General features: G+C 44.6%; 1 protein-coding gene across 2 annotated transcripts in view; it reads left to right on the top strand.

Moving 5' to 3' along the window:
- Positions 1-271: 271 nt before the first annotated feature.
- Positions 272-14,377, top strand: part of CASP8AP2 (caspase 8 associated protein 2) — a 106,557-nt gene continuing 92,451 nt past the window's right edge. For both annotated transcript variants that reach the window (XM_082249076.1, XM_082249077.1), the window contains exon 1: positions 272-424. The gene's annotated coding sequence lies outside the window, so the exon portion shown is untranslated. The remainder of the gene's footprint in view (positions 425-14,377) is intronic.

Below are 14,377 nucleotides of genomic sequence, written 5' to 3' on the forward strand. Positions count from 1 at the left end.
TTCTACCTTTATTTATACTTGAAATGTATGGATAACAAATACCTGAGCCAGAACCTCTAATACTAATAAGAACCTTCTCACTCATAAGCTGACACTTTACACAAGTCTAAGCGTGCCTAAACCGCTGCGATAGTGTCATCCCTGTCACATGGATAGCGGATCATCCCCCTCATACCCCCTCCGCCTCAGACATGCCTTCCCGCCAAAGCCCGTGCATGGATGAGGCGCGCACCGGTGACGCAGGCAGGCGCGCTAGGGCGTGCTCGCTGATTGGTTGGCTTTGCCTGAGGTTGTTGGTGGGGGACCACTTCGGTGTCACCGAGAAGAGGTTCCCCCCCGAGGTGTCGGAGTGCGGAAGACACAGACAGGCCGATGAGGAGGGGGGGATCAGGGCCCGGCGGTGGTTGGCGGGGCCGGAGAGCGGGTGAGTGTCGAACACACAGGAACTGTCTAGGAGACATGGACTGGAAAGACTGCTGCACCGTGCTCCGCTATGATACAATGTTGTCTGTTTCCGGGATGGCAGGTTCATCAATGTATCATTTTGGAATTGCTGCGTGCATGACAGGCCCCTGTGTCTGTATGGTGAGGTCAGGGTTGTTTTTGAAGCCTCTGTGCTGGTTTATGTATTGGAAGAGCACCTATGAAGGAAGATCACATTCGACCATTGTGTTCTTTACATATGCCACATACTTAGGGCTCATTGACACAGGCATTGGCTCCATACAGTGTGGAGAGTTGTATTCTGAGCTGCCTACAAGCAGGCCATGTTAGTGAATGGACACTAGGGATGGGCTTGGGCTTGTTTTGGATCGTACCTGCCAGGAAGCAGTCATTGCACACCGCCAATCATTGGCATTTCCCGGGCTGCAGCTGCACATACACACGCTGCCTATGATTGGCGGTGCGTAGTGATGGCTTCTTGGCGAGTATGATCCGGACACACCTGAGCCCATCATTAATGGACACGGATCAGCTATGCGGAAATTGCCCACACAGGTACGCAGGGACAGGTGCACAGGCTCTACATTGGGGTGCATGCCAAACTTGGCTCTTCTGGGGAGTCTGTACAGCCACAGCCAAAAGTTTGGATAAAGACACAAATAATGTTACAAAATCTACTGCTTCAGTTTTTATGATGATTTGCATATACTCCGGAATGTTATGAAGAGTGATCAGATGAATTGCAATTAATTGCAAAATCCCTCTTTTCCATGAAAATGAACTTAATCCTTAAAAATACATTTCCACTGCACTTCAGCACTGCCACAAAAGGACCAGCTGACATCATGTCAGTGATTCTCTCATTAACACAGGTGTCAGTGTTTTGACAAGGCTGGAAATCACGCTGTAATGCTGAATAAAAGATCAAAAGCTTTAAAATGTGGTTGGTGCTTGAAATCTATGTTGTTCCTTTGTTAACCTGCAGGTAAACACATTGCAGTCATTATTGCTTTTCACAAAAAGGTTTCAAAAGCAAGGATATTTCTGCTACTAAGATTGCGCCTAAATCAACCATTTATCGGATCATCAAGAACTTCAAGGAGAGAGGTTCATTTGTGAAGAAGGCTTCAGGGCGCCCAAGAAAATCCAGGAAGCACCAGCACTGTTTCTTACATTTGAGTCAGCTGCGGGGTCAGGGCACCACCAGTGCAGAGCTTGCTAAGGAATGGCAGCAGGCAGGTATGAGTACATCGGCACACACAGTGAGGAGAAGACTTTTGGAGGATGGCCTGGTGTCAACAAGGGCAGCAAGGAAGCCACCACTTCCCAGGAAAAACATCAGGACAGACTGATATTTTGCTAAAGGTACAGGGACTGGACTGCGCAGGGCTGGAGTAAAGTCATTTTCTCTGATGAATACCCTTTCTGATTGTTTGGGGCATCTGGAAAAATCCTTGTCCAGAGAAGAGAAGGTGAGCTCTATTGTCAGTCCTGTGTCATTCCAACAGTAAAGCATCCTGAGATCATTTATGTGTGTGGTTGCTTCTCATCCAAGGGAGTGGGCTCACTCAATTTTGCGTAAGAACACAGCCATGAATAAAACCTGGTACAAAATAATTTTCAAACCATCCAGGAACAGTTTGGTGACTGACAATGCTTTTTCCAGCATAATGGAGAACATTGCCATAAATCAAAATTGATAACTAAGTGGTTTGGGGAACAGTACATCAAAATTTTGGGTGCTTTGCCAGGAAACTTCCCAAAGCTTAATTCCTTTAGAACTTGTGATCAATCCTCAATAGACAGGCCAACAAATTCTGACGCACTCAAAGCACCCAAGCTTTCATTTTGCAAGAATGTGCTATCATCAGTCAGGATGTGGTCCAGAAGTTGATTGACCACATGCCAGGTCGAATTGCAGAGGTCTTGAAAAAGAAGGGACCTCACTGCAAATATTGACTCTGCATAAACCAAAAGTGTAACTTATGGCAAAACTTTTTTTGTTTTTGTTTTGGATACAAGAGAATGATTAGACCCTCTGTCAACTTTTATTGCTGTCTGTCCCCCCAATAAAGGAGATTCACCCTCTATTTTTTCTGTTTACCTTTTTATTATTGAAAGTAAAAGAAAATCCTAAAATTGGGTTGCTCCTGGAAAAGTAATAGAGGGGAAATATTCCAATGGGGGGGACATTAGTGTTGGTGACCTGGAGGTCCCCAGGTAATTCCCTTAACCACTTGCCGACTGCCTAACATAGATCTACGTCGGCAGTCAGCCCCTCACAGGCAAAGCGGCGTAGGTCTAGGGAGCGAGCGCACGCCGCCACGCACCCCCCCCCCCCCCCCCCCCCCGCGCGTGTGACCGGCGGACCCGATTTCCGCCGGTCACTCTGCGATTGTCGGGGGAGAGGGAGAAAGTCAGGCGGCTTGTGTAAACAAGCTGCCTGTCATTCTCCCCTGTGTATGAAGGATGATCATACGGTTCTACTATGTAGAACCGTTGATCACTGTTCATACATCTGAAGCCACAGCCAATCACAGTAGAAAGCACGCCCCTAGGGACACACATAGCCCCTCCCTTTCACAAAAAAAGTTAACCCCTTCACTGCCAGTGTGTTTTTACAGTAACAGTGCATATGTATAGCACTGATTACTGTAGAGATGTCACTGGTAACCCCAAAAGTGTCAAAAATGTCAGTCAAGGGTCCAATCTGTCCGCCGCAATGTCGCAGTACCGCAAAAAAAATCGCATATCGCCACCATTACGCGTAAAAAAAAAAAAAACAACAAAAATCTTTCCCTTTGTTAGTAAACGCGATAACTTTTGCGCAAACCAATCAAAATACGCTTTTTGCGATTTTTTTTTTTTTTTTTTTTTTTTTTTTTTTTTTTGTTTTTTTGTTTTTTTTTTTTTTTTTTTTTTACCAAACATAGGTAGCATAAAACAAATTGGCCGAAAATGTTAAAAAATTTTGATTTTTACATTTTTTTTGGGGGGAATTTCATATAAAAAAATGTGAAAAATATTGCTATTTTTGCAAAATTTACGCTACTTTTTTTGTTTATAGCGCATGATCAAAAAATCGCACAGGTGATCAAATACCACCAAAAGAAAGCTCTGTTTGTGGGGAAAAAAAGGACGCCAAATTAGTTTAGATACAGCGTCGCACGACCGCGCAATTGTCCGTTAAACTCACGCAGTGCCGAATCGCAAAATACCCCCTGGTCAGGAAGGGGGTAAAATCTTCCGGGGCTTAAGTGGTTAATTTGGAAGGATTTCCTCTCACTTCCTGTTTGGCTAGGGGTCGGGAAGTGAAGGGAAATCTCCATAATAGGACACAGATGGAAAAAAAATGACGGGTTATAACCCTCGTTCTATCCAAAACTGAAAAAAGTTTTGCCCATGGTTCTACTTTAATTGACAATAAAATCCCTTTGACACTTATGAAATGCTTGTAATTGTACTTCAGTATACCATAGTAAAATCTGACAAAAAGATCTGAAAACACTGAAGCAGCAGACTTTGTGAAAATGTATATTTGTGTCATTCTCAAAACTTTTGGGTTGGGCTGTACATCTCATGGGTGTCCATTCACTAACATGGCTTGCCTGCACGCAGCTCAGCGCTAAGACAGAAAAGTTAACGGCTCTTTACCCTGTAAAGGGCTGAGTGCCCATGTGAATGAGCTCTGTTTTGTCAATGGTCATATCTTCTGTCACTGATCTGAAGGCAATAACCGAGACAACATGCTAGCTAGAACACACAGGGGCTAGAAGTTGATGACCTGCTGTTTTTTGGGTGGTGGGAGGAGAACACTAATCATAGGTATTTCACATAAATTGATGTAGATAGGGTGATAACCCATGCTGTCACATTTTTACCTTTTTTTAGATAACCATTGAGTAATTTTAGAAGTTAGCATAAATATATTCTTGATATATCGCACAATATACAGCTACAGTGTTATTTAAAAAAAAAAAAAACTGAACATTTTTGTCATTAAAAAGCAGACTTGATCTGTTGTGTCCCTGTATCAAATCGTATGTATCCTTGCATCATCATTGATGTACCAAATCTCTTGAATAAAAAATAGAAAAAAAGCTGAACCTTTTATTACTAAGATTAGGTTTGCACTGCTACGATCGGATTTTGATCTGACTTTCTGTGCAATTATGTGATGCCAGTTGGATGTGGTTTGCTTATTCTATGGGGCTAAAATCATGCTTGAATCATACCAAAGTCACACAGGACTACTTTCAAAATCACTCACCATTCGCACTGTTTAAGGTTGCACTAATACTGGTATCGGTGCCAATACTGAGCATTTGCACAAGTACTCGTGCAAATGCAATCAATACAAAATGAATGGGCTCAAATTGCACTGCAAAGAATCGCATGCGATTTTTATCAGTAATGTGGAGCGATTCCTGTCCGAATCGCATGCGCTTTCTCGCACCACTCTATGTGAACCTAGGCTTGTCATTTTGACTTTAGCCTGGGTTCACACATGAGCGGTGAGGGAAACCGCATGCGATTCAGACAGGAATCGCACCATATTCCTGTTCAATTTGCTTGCGGAAAATACTTTTATCAAATTTTTCAGTACTCTTCTATGAAAAATTCGGTATAAGTGCAACCATAACACTGATATCATGTTGGTGTGTTTCCCGTTACTTGCAGGCATTTGCTTCTGATTATTAAATTAAAAAATGTTAAATTCTGCAGTGGCCACCAGATACTGCCATTAGTGGCACTTTTCCGGCACTATGAGAATTAAAGGAGAAGTACAACCAACGCTCATTTGGCTGCACCCCTGTGACCTAATTTTCAGCAGACAGCGGGCTGAAGCCCACTGTCGGCTGAGGTAAAGGAGGCGGCCCATGCCAGGACTGGAACCCGGCTCAGCCTCTCATTGAGCCACTGAGGGCCTGAGATGGCCACTCCTGCCCCTGAGAACTGAGCGATAGGCCCTAGGTAAATCTTTTTTTTTTTTTTTAAACATCTTAGCGGCTGCTACTGCAGAAAAAGGTTGCATCAGTTGCCTGCCCCCTTCTGTCCTCTTCACTGTTGAGATTCCTGCAGCACAAAGTACACCTGTGTTACAGATTGCCAGCACATATTTAGTTCTCAGGGTGTTGCGTAATGACAGGGTCTCTTTAAGAGAGGTAACAAATGCCTATAAGTGTTGTACATTATTTAGCTTGCATACACTTACCATGATATAACCTATACTAGTTCTGTTAAAAGTGCTTATGGGCTTGGAGAAGCTGTGACACTGGGGTGATCTACTAAAACTGGAGAGTGCAAAATCTGGTGCAACTGTGCAAAAAAACAATCCCCTAATAGGCTTTTATGTCAAAGCTTAAAGTAGAACTATACGCAAAATTATTATTTTTTTCTTTCCTTTTGGATAGAGTAAGGGAGGGTTTTAACCCCTGTCAGATTTTTTTTTTTTTGCCATCTGTGTCCTATTGCTGAGATTTCCCTTCACTTCCTGTCCAATAGCTAAACAGGAATTAAGAAATCGCTGAAAATTAGGGGAATTCCTTGGGAAGCCCCCAGGTCACCAGAACTAATGTCCCCAATGGAAGATTTCCCCCCTATTACTTTTCTGGGGACAACCCAAAATTTGGGATTTTTCTTTTACTTGCAATGATAATAGTAAACGGGACAAATAGAGAGGGTGATTCTCCTTAAAGCGATAGTATCACGCTTTTTGACACTTTTTACCTACAGGTAAGCCTATAATAAGGCTTACCTGTAGGTACAATTAATATCTCCTAAACCGGCACGGTTTAGGAGATATTTGCAGTGCATGCAGCCGCTCACGCATGCGCTCTGAAAGTCCGGGGGGACCTTCAGTTTTCCTTGCCTGGAGCTTGCCGGAAAATCACTCCCGCGCACATGCGCGGGAGTGACGTCATAGCGGCTCCGGCCAATCACAGCGCCGGAGCCGCTGAACCCGGAAGAGATGCCGAGGGATCATGGCAGCGCCCGCAGCGATGTCCGGGGGTCCGTGTCGGGGCTTCGTTCTAAGGTAAGTAATACATAATGAGCTAGTATGCGATGCATACTAGCTCATTATGCCTTTGTCTTGCAGGTTTTTTTTTTTTTTCGGGTTTACAACCGCTTTAATGGGGACACAGGCAGCAATAAAAACTGACAGTTTTTATCCCTCGCCAATCTATCCAAAACGAAAAAAAAAAAAAGTTTTGCCTTTAGTCATACTTTAAAGTGGTTGTAACCAAGGACTAAGACTGGGATGCCAATAAAGTTAATGTGCGTGTAAAGGCAGGCGTCCAAATACTTTTGACAATATAGTGTGTGTGTGTATATATATATATACACACACACACAGTGCCTTGCGAAAGTATTCAGCCCCCTTGAGCTTTGCGACCTTTTGCCACATTTCAGACTTCAAACATAAAGATATAAAACTGTAATTTTTTTGTGAAGAATCAACAAATGGGACACAATCATGAAGTGGAATGAAATTTATTGGATATTTCAAACTTTAACAAAAAACTGAAAAATTTGGCGTGCAAAATTATTCAGTCCCCTTAAGTTAATACTTTGTAGCGCCACCTTTTGCTGCGATTGCAGCTGTGTGTCGCTTGGGGTATGTCTCTATCAGTTTTGCACATCGAGAGACTGAAATTTTTTGCCCATTCCTCCTTGCAAAACAGCTCGAGCTCAGTGAGGTTGGATGGAGAGCGTTTGTGAACAGCAGTTTTCAGTTCTTTCCACGGATTCTCGATTGGATTCAGGTCTGGACTTTGACTTTGCCATTCTAATACCTGGATATGTTTATTTGTGAACCATTCCATTGTAGATTTTTGCTTTATGTTTTGGATCATTGTCTTGTTGGAAGACATCTCCTTCCCAGGCTCAGGTCTTTTGCAGACTCCATCAGGTTTTCTTCCAGAATGGTCCTGTATTTGGCTCCATCCATCTTCCCATCAATTTTAACCATCTTCCCTGTCCCTGCTGAAGAAAAGCAGGTCCAAACCATGATGCTGCCACCACCATGTTTGACAGTGGGGATGGTGTGTTCAGGGTGATAAGCTGTGTTGCTTTTACGCCAAACAACATTTTGCATTGTTGCCAAAAAGTTCAATTTTGGTTTAATTTGACCAGAGCACCTTCTTCCACATGTTTGGTGTGTCTCCCAGGTGGCTTGTGGCAAACTTTAACTGCTTGCCGACCGCCGCAAGTAGATTTACTGCGGCGGTCAGCCCCTGCCAGGCAGAGTGACGTTAATTAACGTCACTAGCCTGGGAGGGTCTGGGGAGCGAGTGCGCGCCCGCGCGGTCACGCACCCCCCCGCGCGTGTGACCAGCGGACCCGATGTCCGCCGGCCACTCGGCCATCATCGGGGGAAGAGGGAGAATGTCAGGCAGCTTGTGTAAACAAGCTGCCTGTCATTCTCCTCGCTGTAAAGACACTGATTACACGGATCTAGTATGTAGATCCGTTGATCAGTGTCTTTACAGCTAGAGCCACAGCCAATCACAGTAAGAATCATGCCCCTAGGGACACACACAGCCCCTCCCTCCCAAATAAAGTTAACCCCTTCACTGCCAGTGTATTTTTACAGTAACAGTGCATATGTATAGCACTGATTACTGTAGAAATGTCACTGGTAACCCCAAAAGTGTCAAAAATGTCAGTCAAGGGTCCGATCTGTCCGCCGCAATGTCGCAGTACCGCAAAAAAAATCGCAGATCGCCGCCATTACGCGTTAAAAAAAAAAAACAACAAAAATGACAAAAATCTTTCCCTTTGTTAGTAAACGCGATAACTTTTGCGCAAACCAATCAAAATATGCTTTTTGCGATTTTTTTTTTTTTTTTTTTACCAAACATAGGTAGGATAGAACAAATTGGCCAAAAATGTTAAATTTTGATTTTTACATTTTTTTTGGGGAATTTCATATAAAAAAAATGTGAAAAATATTGCTATTTTTGCAAAATTGTCGCTCTTTTTTTGTTTATAGCGCGTGATCAAAAAATCGCACAGGTGATCAAATACCACCAAAAGAAAGCTCTGTTTGTGGGAAAAAAAGGACGTCAAATTCGTTTAGGTACAGCGTCGCACGACCGCGCAATTGTCCGTTAAAGTCACGCAGTGCCGAATCGCAAAATACCCCCTGGTCTTTTAGCAGGAAAATCCTCCGGGGCTTAAGTGGTTAAACGACACTTTTTATGGATATCTTTAAGAAATGGCTTTCTTCTTGCCACTCTTCCATAAAGGCCAGATTTGTGCAGTATACGACTGATTGTTGTCCTATGGACAGAGTCTCCCACCTAAGCTTTAGATCTCTGCAGTTCATCCAGAGTGACCATGGGCCTCTTGGCTGCATCTCTGATCAGTCTTCTCCTTGTATGAGCTGAAAGTTTAGAGGGACGACGGCCAGGTCTTCGTAGATTTGCAGTGGTCTGATACTCCTTCCATTTCAATATTATTGCTTGCACAGTGCTCCTTGGGATGTTTAAAGCTTGGGAAATCTTTTTGTATCCAAATCCGGCTTTAAAATTCTCCAACAGCATCTCGGACCTGCCTGGTGTGTTCCTTGTTCTTCATGATGCTCTCTGCGCTTTAAACGGACCTCTGAGACTATCACAGTGCAGGTGCATTTATACGGAGACTTAATTACACACAGGTGGATTCTATTTATCATCATTAGTCATTTAGGTCAACATTGGATCATTCAGAGATCCTCACTGAACTTCTGGAGAGAGTTTGCTGCACTGAAAGTAAAGGGGCTGAATAATTTTGCACGCCCAATTTTTCAGTATTTTATTTAACAAAGTTTGAAATATCCAATAAATTTCATTCCACTTCATGATTGTGTCCCACTTGTTGTTGATTCTTCACAAAAAATTACAGTTTTATATCTTAATGTTTGAAGCCTGAAATGTGGCAAAAGGTCGCAAAGTTCAAGGGGGCCGAATAATTTCGCAAGGCACTGTGTGTGTGTGTGTGTGTGTGTATATGTATATATAATTTTATTAAGAGATTGACCAATTATCGGCAACACTGATATATCAGGGGCCAATACGCACTTTCCCCGATATATCAGAATCGGCCTTTGGATTGACCGATATTGCCGATATTTTCGTGACGTCATCGTGTATGTTGCGCGCACACGTTCTGCCTTCTAACACCGCCTCCCATGCCTGCGCGGCCCGTACGTGACACCATTTCACCACGCGCTGCACAGGTTCTCTGCCTTAAGACCGCCTCCCACGCCTCAGACAGCCTCGTGTACAGCCAGCTGCAGTCCGGTCACAGTGCCAGCCATACATCCATCCACCCACAGGCCCTGGCCTCAGCCACCCACCACAGGATGCCAGCCATCCGACCTTCAAGAACAGAACAGGCCAGGGTGAGTGAGTGATCCCAAGCCAGCCACCCCACCACAGTGTTCTAGCCACCCATAACAGCGTGACACCAAGCCAGCCAGCCAGCCACCCACCCATAACAGGGTGACACCAAGCCAGCCAGCCACCACAGTGTTCCTGCAAGCCAGCCACCCATAACGGTGACACCAAGCCAGCCAGCCACCACAGTGTTCCAACAAGCCAGCCACCCATGATGGGGTGACATGAACCCACCCACCCTCCACAGTGTTCCTGCAAGCCAGTCACCCATAACAGGGTGACACCAAGCCAGCCATCCACCCATAACAGGGTGACACCAAGCCAGCCACCCAAAACAGGATGACAACAAGCCAGCCAGCCACCACAGTGTTCTGGCAAGCAAGCCACCCACAACACGGTGCCAGCAAGCAACCACCCACACTGTCAGGCTTCAGCCACCAACCCACAACAGGGTGCCAGCAGCAGCAGCAGCAGCAACTTTTTTTGTGTCTTTCAAATTGAAATGGAGATGGATGAGGAGAGAAAAAGTAAAAGAGTTGTCTGAGACTGTTTCTCATCTCAACCTTCTCCAGGAAAAGCAGACGTGTGGAACACATGTACAAACTATAAGCATGGGGATCAGTAACTGCAAAAAACAAAAATTCGTCAAATATTTGGGCCCATCTAAGAGTTCATCATATTGAATTGTATCATGCAGCACAGAAAAAACAAAATGAATATCAATGTTATTTTGTTTCAATACCTCCTCTACTATCCCAGGCAACAATAACAGATTTGTTTGTGAAAAAAAACACATGTCACTGTCTAGATTCAGATGGAAGATCCCATCTGCTAGACAGAGTAATCACAGAGATGATTGTCACTGATAACCAGCCATTTACAATGGTGTCTGACTCAGGATTTCAGCGGTTGATGTCCATACTTGAGCCAAGCTACACACTGAAGAGTGACCGGTATTATCGAACCAAAATGCCGGCAAAGCTTCACCAAAAATTCGAAGGCTATGCTGCAACCAAAGAATGCTGGCAACTCGCTCCCATTCACCACGGACTGCTGGTCACAAACGGAGTCAGTCACTAATGATTCTTACATGCCACTTCATTGACAGCGGATGGACAAAAAGGCAATTGGTGTTGAATACAAAAGTGATGCAAGGATCCCACACGGAGTACAGTAGAGAAATGTTTCTAGGCATGCTTGAAGAATGGGGAATCAACAAAGACCGAGTGATGCTTGTGCAACTTCGAGACAGTGGAGCAAACATGCGGAAAGGAATGAGGCTTGCTGATATGTCAGACCTCTGTCATGGCACACAACACCCTCCAACTTTCAAATGATGGTCTGTCAAGCCAAAGAGCTTTGATATGTTTTGAGAAGCATGAAGAGATTAAAATGTTGTGCTTGCAAGTCTTTTGAATCCTCTATACAAGAACCATGCTTTCTCTTCTGACGATGTATTGGCTTAGGCGAAACAATGGCTGACAAGATATTCAACAGGAGGTTCCTGCCAAAAAGACAAGTTCAGAACACTATTTTTATGAAGAGCAGCATGCTGCAAAAACAGAAAAATGTCCAAAAATACGCCAACGAACAGAAGAGAATCTTCTTCATCGTTGTCGAATATACCAGGGCATGTTCAGTGTTTTATTGGGGCCTCATGTGGAGGATTCAATTTCTTCTGAATCTGCAATTATGAGCCTGGATGATGAACTTCATCTCTATTTGAAAGAAGCAGTAATTTACAGAATATGTCATCCTCTTCAGTGGTGGAGAGAAAATGAGGGACGCTACAAAAGACTTGCTTCCCATGCTAGAAGATATCTCTTTCTCCTTTCTCTTCCAGATTCCGATGAGCCCCCTGCCCGCAGACCCCCACAACCACCGGCCAGGGTTGTGGGGTTGAGAACCTTGTCCCCATCAACATGGGGCAAGGTGCTTTGAGGTGGGGGGTGCAGAGCTCCCCAAGCACCAACACCCCCCCCCCCCCATGTTGAGGGCATGTGGCCTGGTATGGTCCAGGGGGGTGGGACCACTCGCTCGTCCCCTCCCCCTTCCTGCCCTACCGGGCTGCGTGCTCGGATAAGGGTCTGGTATGGATTTTGGGGGGGACCCCCACGCAGTTTTTTTTTTTCCAATTTTTGGCGTGGAGTTCCCCCTCCGAGATTCTCACAGCGCAAGTCGCGCCGTAAGTCGGATCATCCTGATCTGACTTAACGGTGCGACTTCCATTCAAATCAATAGGCTCCCATAGGGAACCATTGATTTTGAATGGAGGCAGAAAAAACGCTGCTAAAAGCAACATGGCCAAACGTGCAATAACGCCAATGGAAAAAGCTACTGAAAGCACGTTTAACAGCTGCTTTTTCCCGGCGTCAGAACTAGCTTTGCAGCACGTGTTTTCTAACTTCCCTACATGGAGCCTAAGAGACGGCCTGGCTCGTAGTCTGCGCTCTAATTCATCCCAAAAGTGTTCTATCGGGTTGAGGTCAGGACTCTGTGCGGGCCAGTCAAGTTCCTCCACCCCAAAACCGCTCATCTGTGTATTTATGGACCTTGCTTTGTGCGCTGGTGTGCAGTCATGTTGGAAGAGGAAGGGCCAACCCCAAACTGTTCCCACAAAGTTGGGAGCATAAAATTGTCCAAAATGTCTTGGTATGCTGACACCTTAAAGGCTCATACACACGATAAGAATATCGGGAGTAAAATTTTGTCCAATGAACGATCTGTCAATTTTCGGATCGTTAGTATAGTGCTTTCGACAGTTGATTACAAAGTTTTGAATGACAAAAACTGGATGTGCAGGCTATAAAATTTTTATCGTATGTAAACACAACATCCCAGTTTTTGTTTAATTTTGTACAGTTTTCGTCCCAAAAAATTAAGAGCAAGACTACGCATTCTCGGCAACGAAAGAATACATACAAAACAAAACAATACAATACAACACATTACATCCCTTCTGAAGTTGAATTCTGTCGTACACAAATTTTGGTATGAAAGAAACCTTTTCACTTTCGATATGATACTAGTGTAGTACCCTCCTAGGTGGGTGCTAGGCAGAGAAAGTATAGTTGCTCTGTCTGCTTATCAGGAGAGCTTGATTAATAGTCAGGCCTGCTCAGTGTGCGATTCCTGTGGGCTGAGGGAGTGTCCCCACTCTATCCAATGAGCAGGTTCGTTGAACAGTTGAGGAAACCTGGCCAATGACGCACAGGCTTTTGTAACTGTCCCAGTGGGTTGGCACAGAGAGAGGTGCATCCTGGGATAGGGTATAAAAGCTAAGCGCACGTGAGGCAGGGGGTCTTTGGGCAGGAAGCCATGTCCCAGAAGGAGGGTGATGGCTGTCTCCTCTTCTGCAGCTGTGAAGGTGGTCGTAGGTGATCTTAGGCAGTCGGCCTAGTGAAGCAGTGGTGTGGCTGAACCCAGAGGTCCAGTGAAGCTGACTCTGGAGGTGAAGGCAGAGCAACTCTGGAAAAACAGTGTCTGTGAGTACAGGAGAGCTTGCCAGCTGGTCTGCCCAGCAAGGGGACCACTCCAGTGGCTGGAGTCAGCAGACAGGTGTCAGCACACAAGCAGTGAGAGTAAAGGGGGGGGGGTCCCAAGTTGTTAACCCTGAAGAGAATATTCAATACAGGAACAGTCAATTTAACTTCACTTCAGTGGCAGGGTGAAGCAGCGGCCTTGCCGCATTCTACAGTCAGTTGTCCTCAGAATTGTGCATAGTTAATAGTTGGGAGTATCCCACTCACCCCTTCTCCCATCCCAGTTCTAAATAAAACACAAAACCCAAATCCCCTGGACTGATTATAGTCTGAGCCAAGAACTTTTAATTCTGTGTATCTGCTGTCTGTTGCTAATGGGAACCCAAGAAGTGTAATTCTCAGCAGCTCTCTAGGGGGCAGTGCTACACTAGCATGCAATAAAAAACGGATGAACATTTGTCCGATAATATGATCGTGTGTACGAGGCTTTAGGGTTCCCTTCACTGGAACTAAGGGGCCAAGCCTAACCCCTTGAAAAACAACCCCACACCCTATCCTCCCTCCGCCAAATGATTTGGGCCAGTGCACAAAGCAAGGTCCATAAAGACATTGGATGAGCGAGTTTGGGGTGAAGGAACTTGGAGTCCTGACCCCAACCCGACAGAAAACCTTTGGGATGAATTAGAGCGCAGAATGGAAGAATGGTCAAACATTCCCATAGACGCACTTCTAAACCTTGTGGATAGTCTTCCCAGAAGAGTTGAAGCTATTATAGCTTCAAAGAAAGGGTGGGGAACTCCATATTGAATCCTACAGACTAAGACTAGGATGCCATTAACCACTTCTGGACCGCAAGAATTTGCCCTCTTAATGACCAGGCTTTTTTTTTGCGATTCGTCACTGTGTTACTCTAACGGAAAATTGTGCAGTCCTGCGACACTGTACCGAAATAAAATTGATGTTCTTTTTTTCCCACAAATAGAGCTTTCTTTTGGTGCTATTTGATCACCTGTGCAATTTATTTATTTATTTATTTATTTATTATTTTTTTTGCGCTATAAACAAAGA

Source organism: Pelophylax lessonae, assembly GCF_965119305.1.
Source record: "Pelophylax lessonae genome assembly, chromosome: 3".
In the NCBI taxonomy this organism is placed as follows: Eukaryota; Metazoa; Chordata; class Amphibia; order Anura; family Ranidae; genus Pelophylax; species Pelophylax lessonae.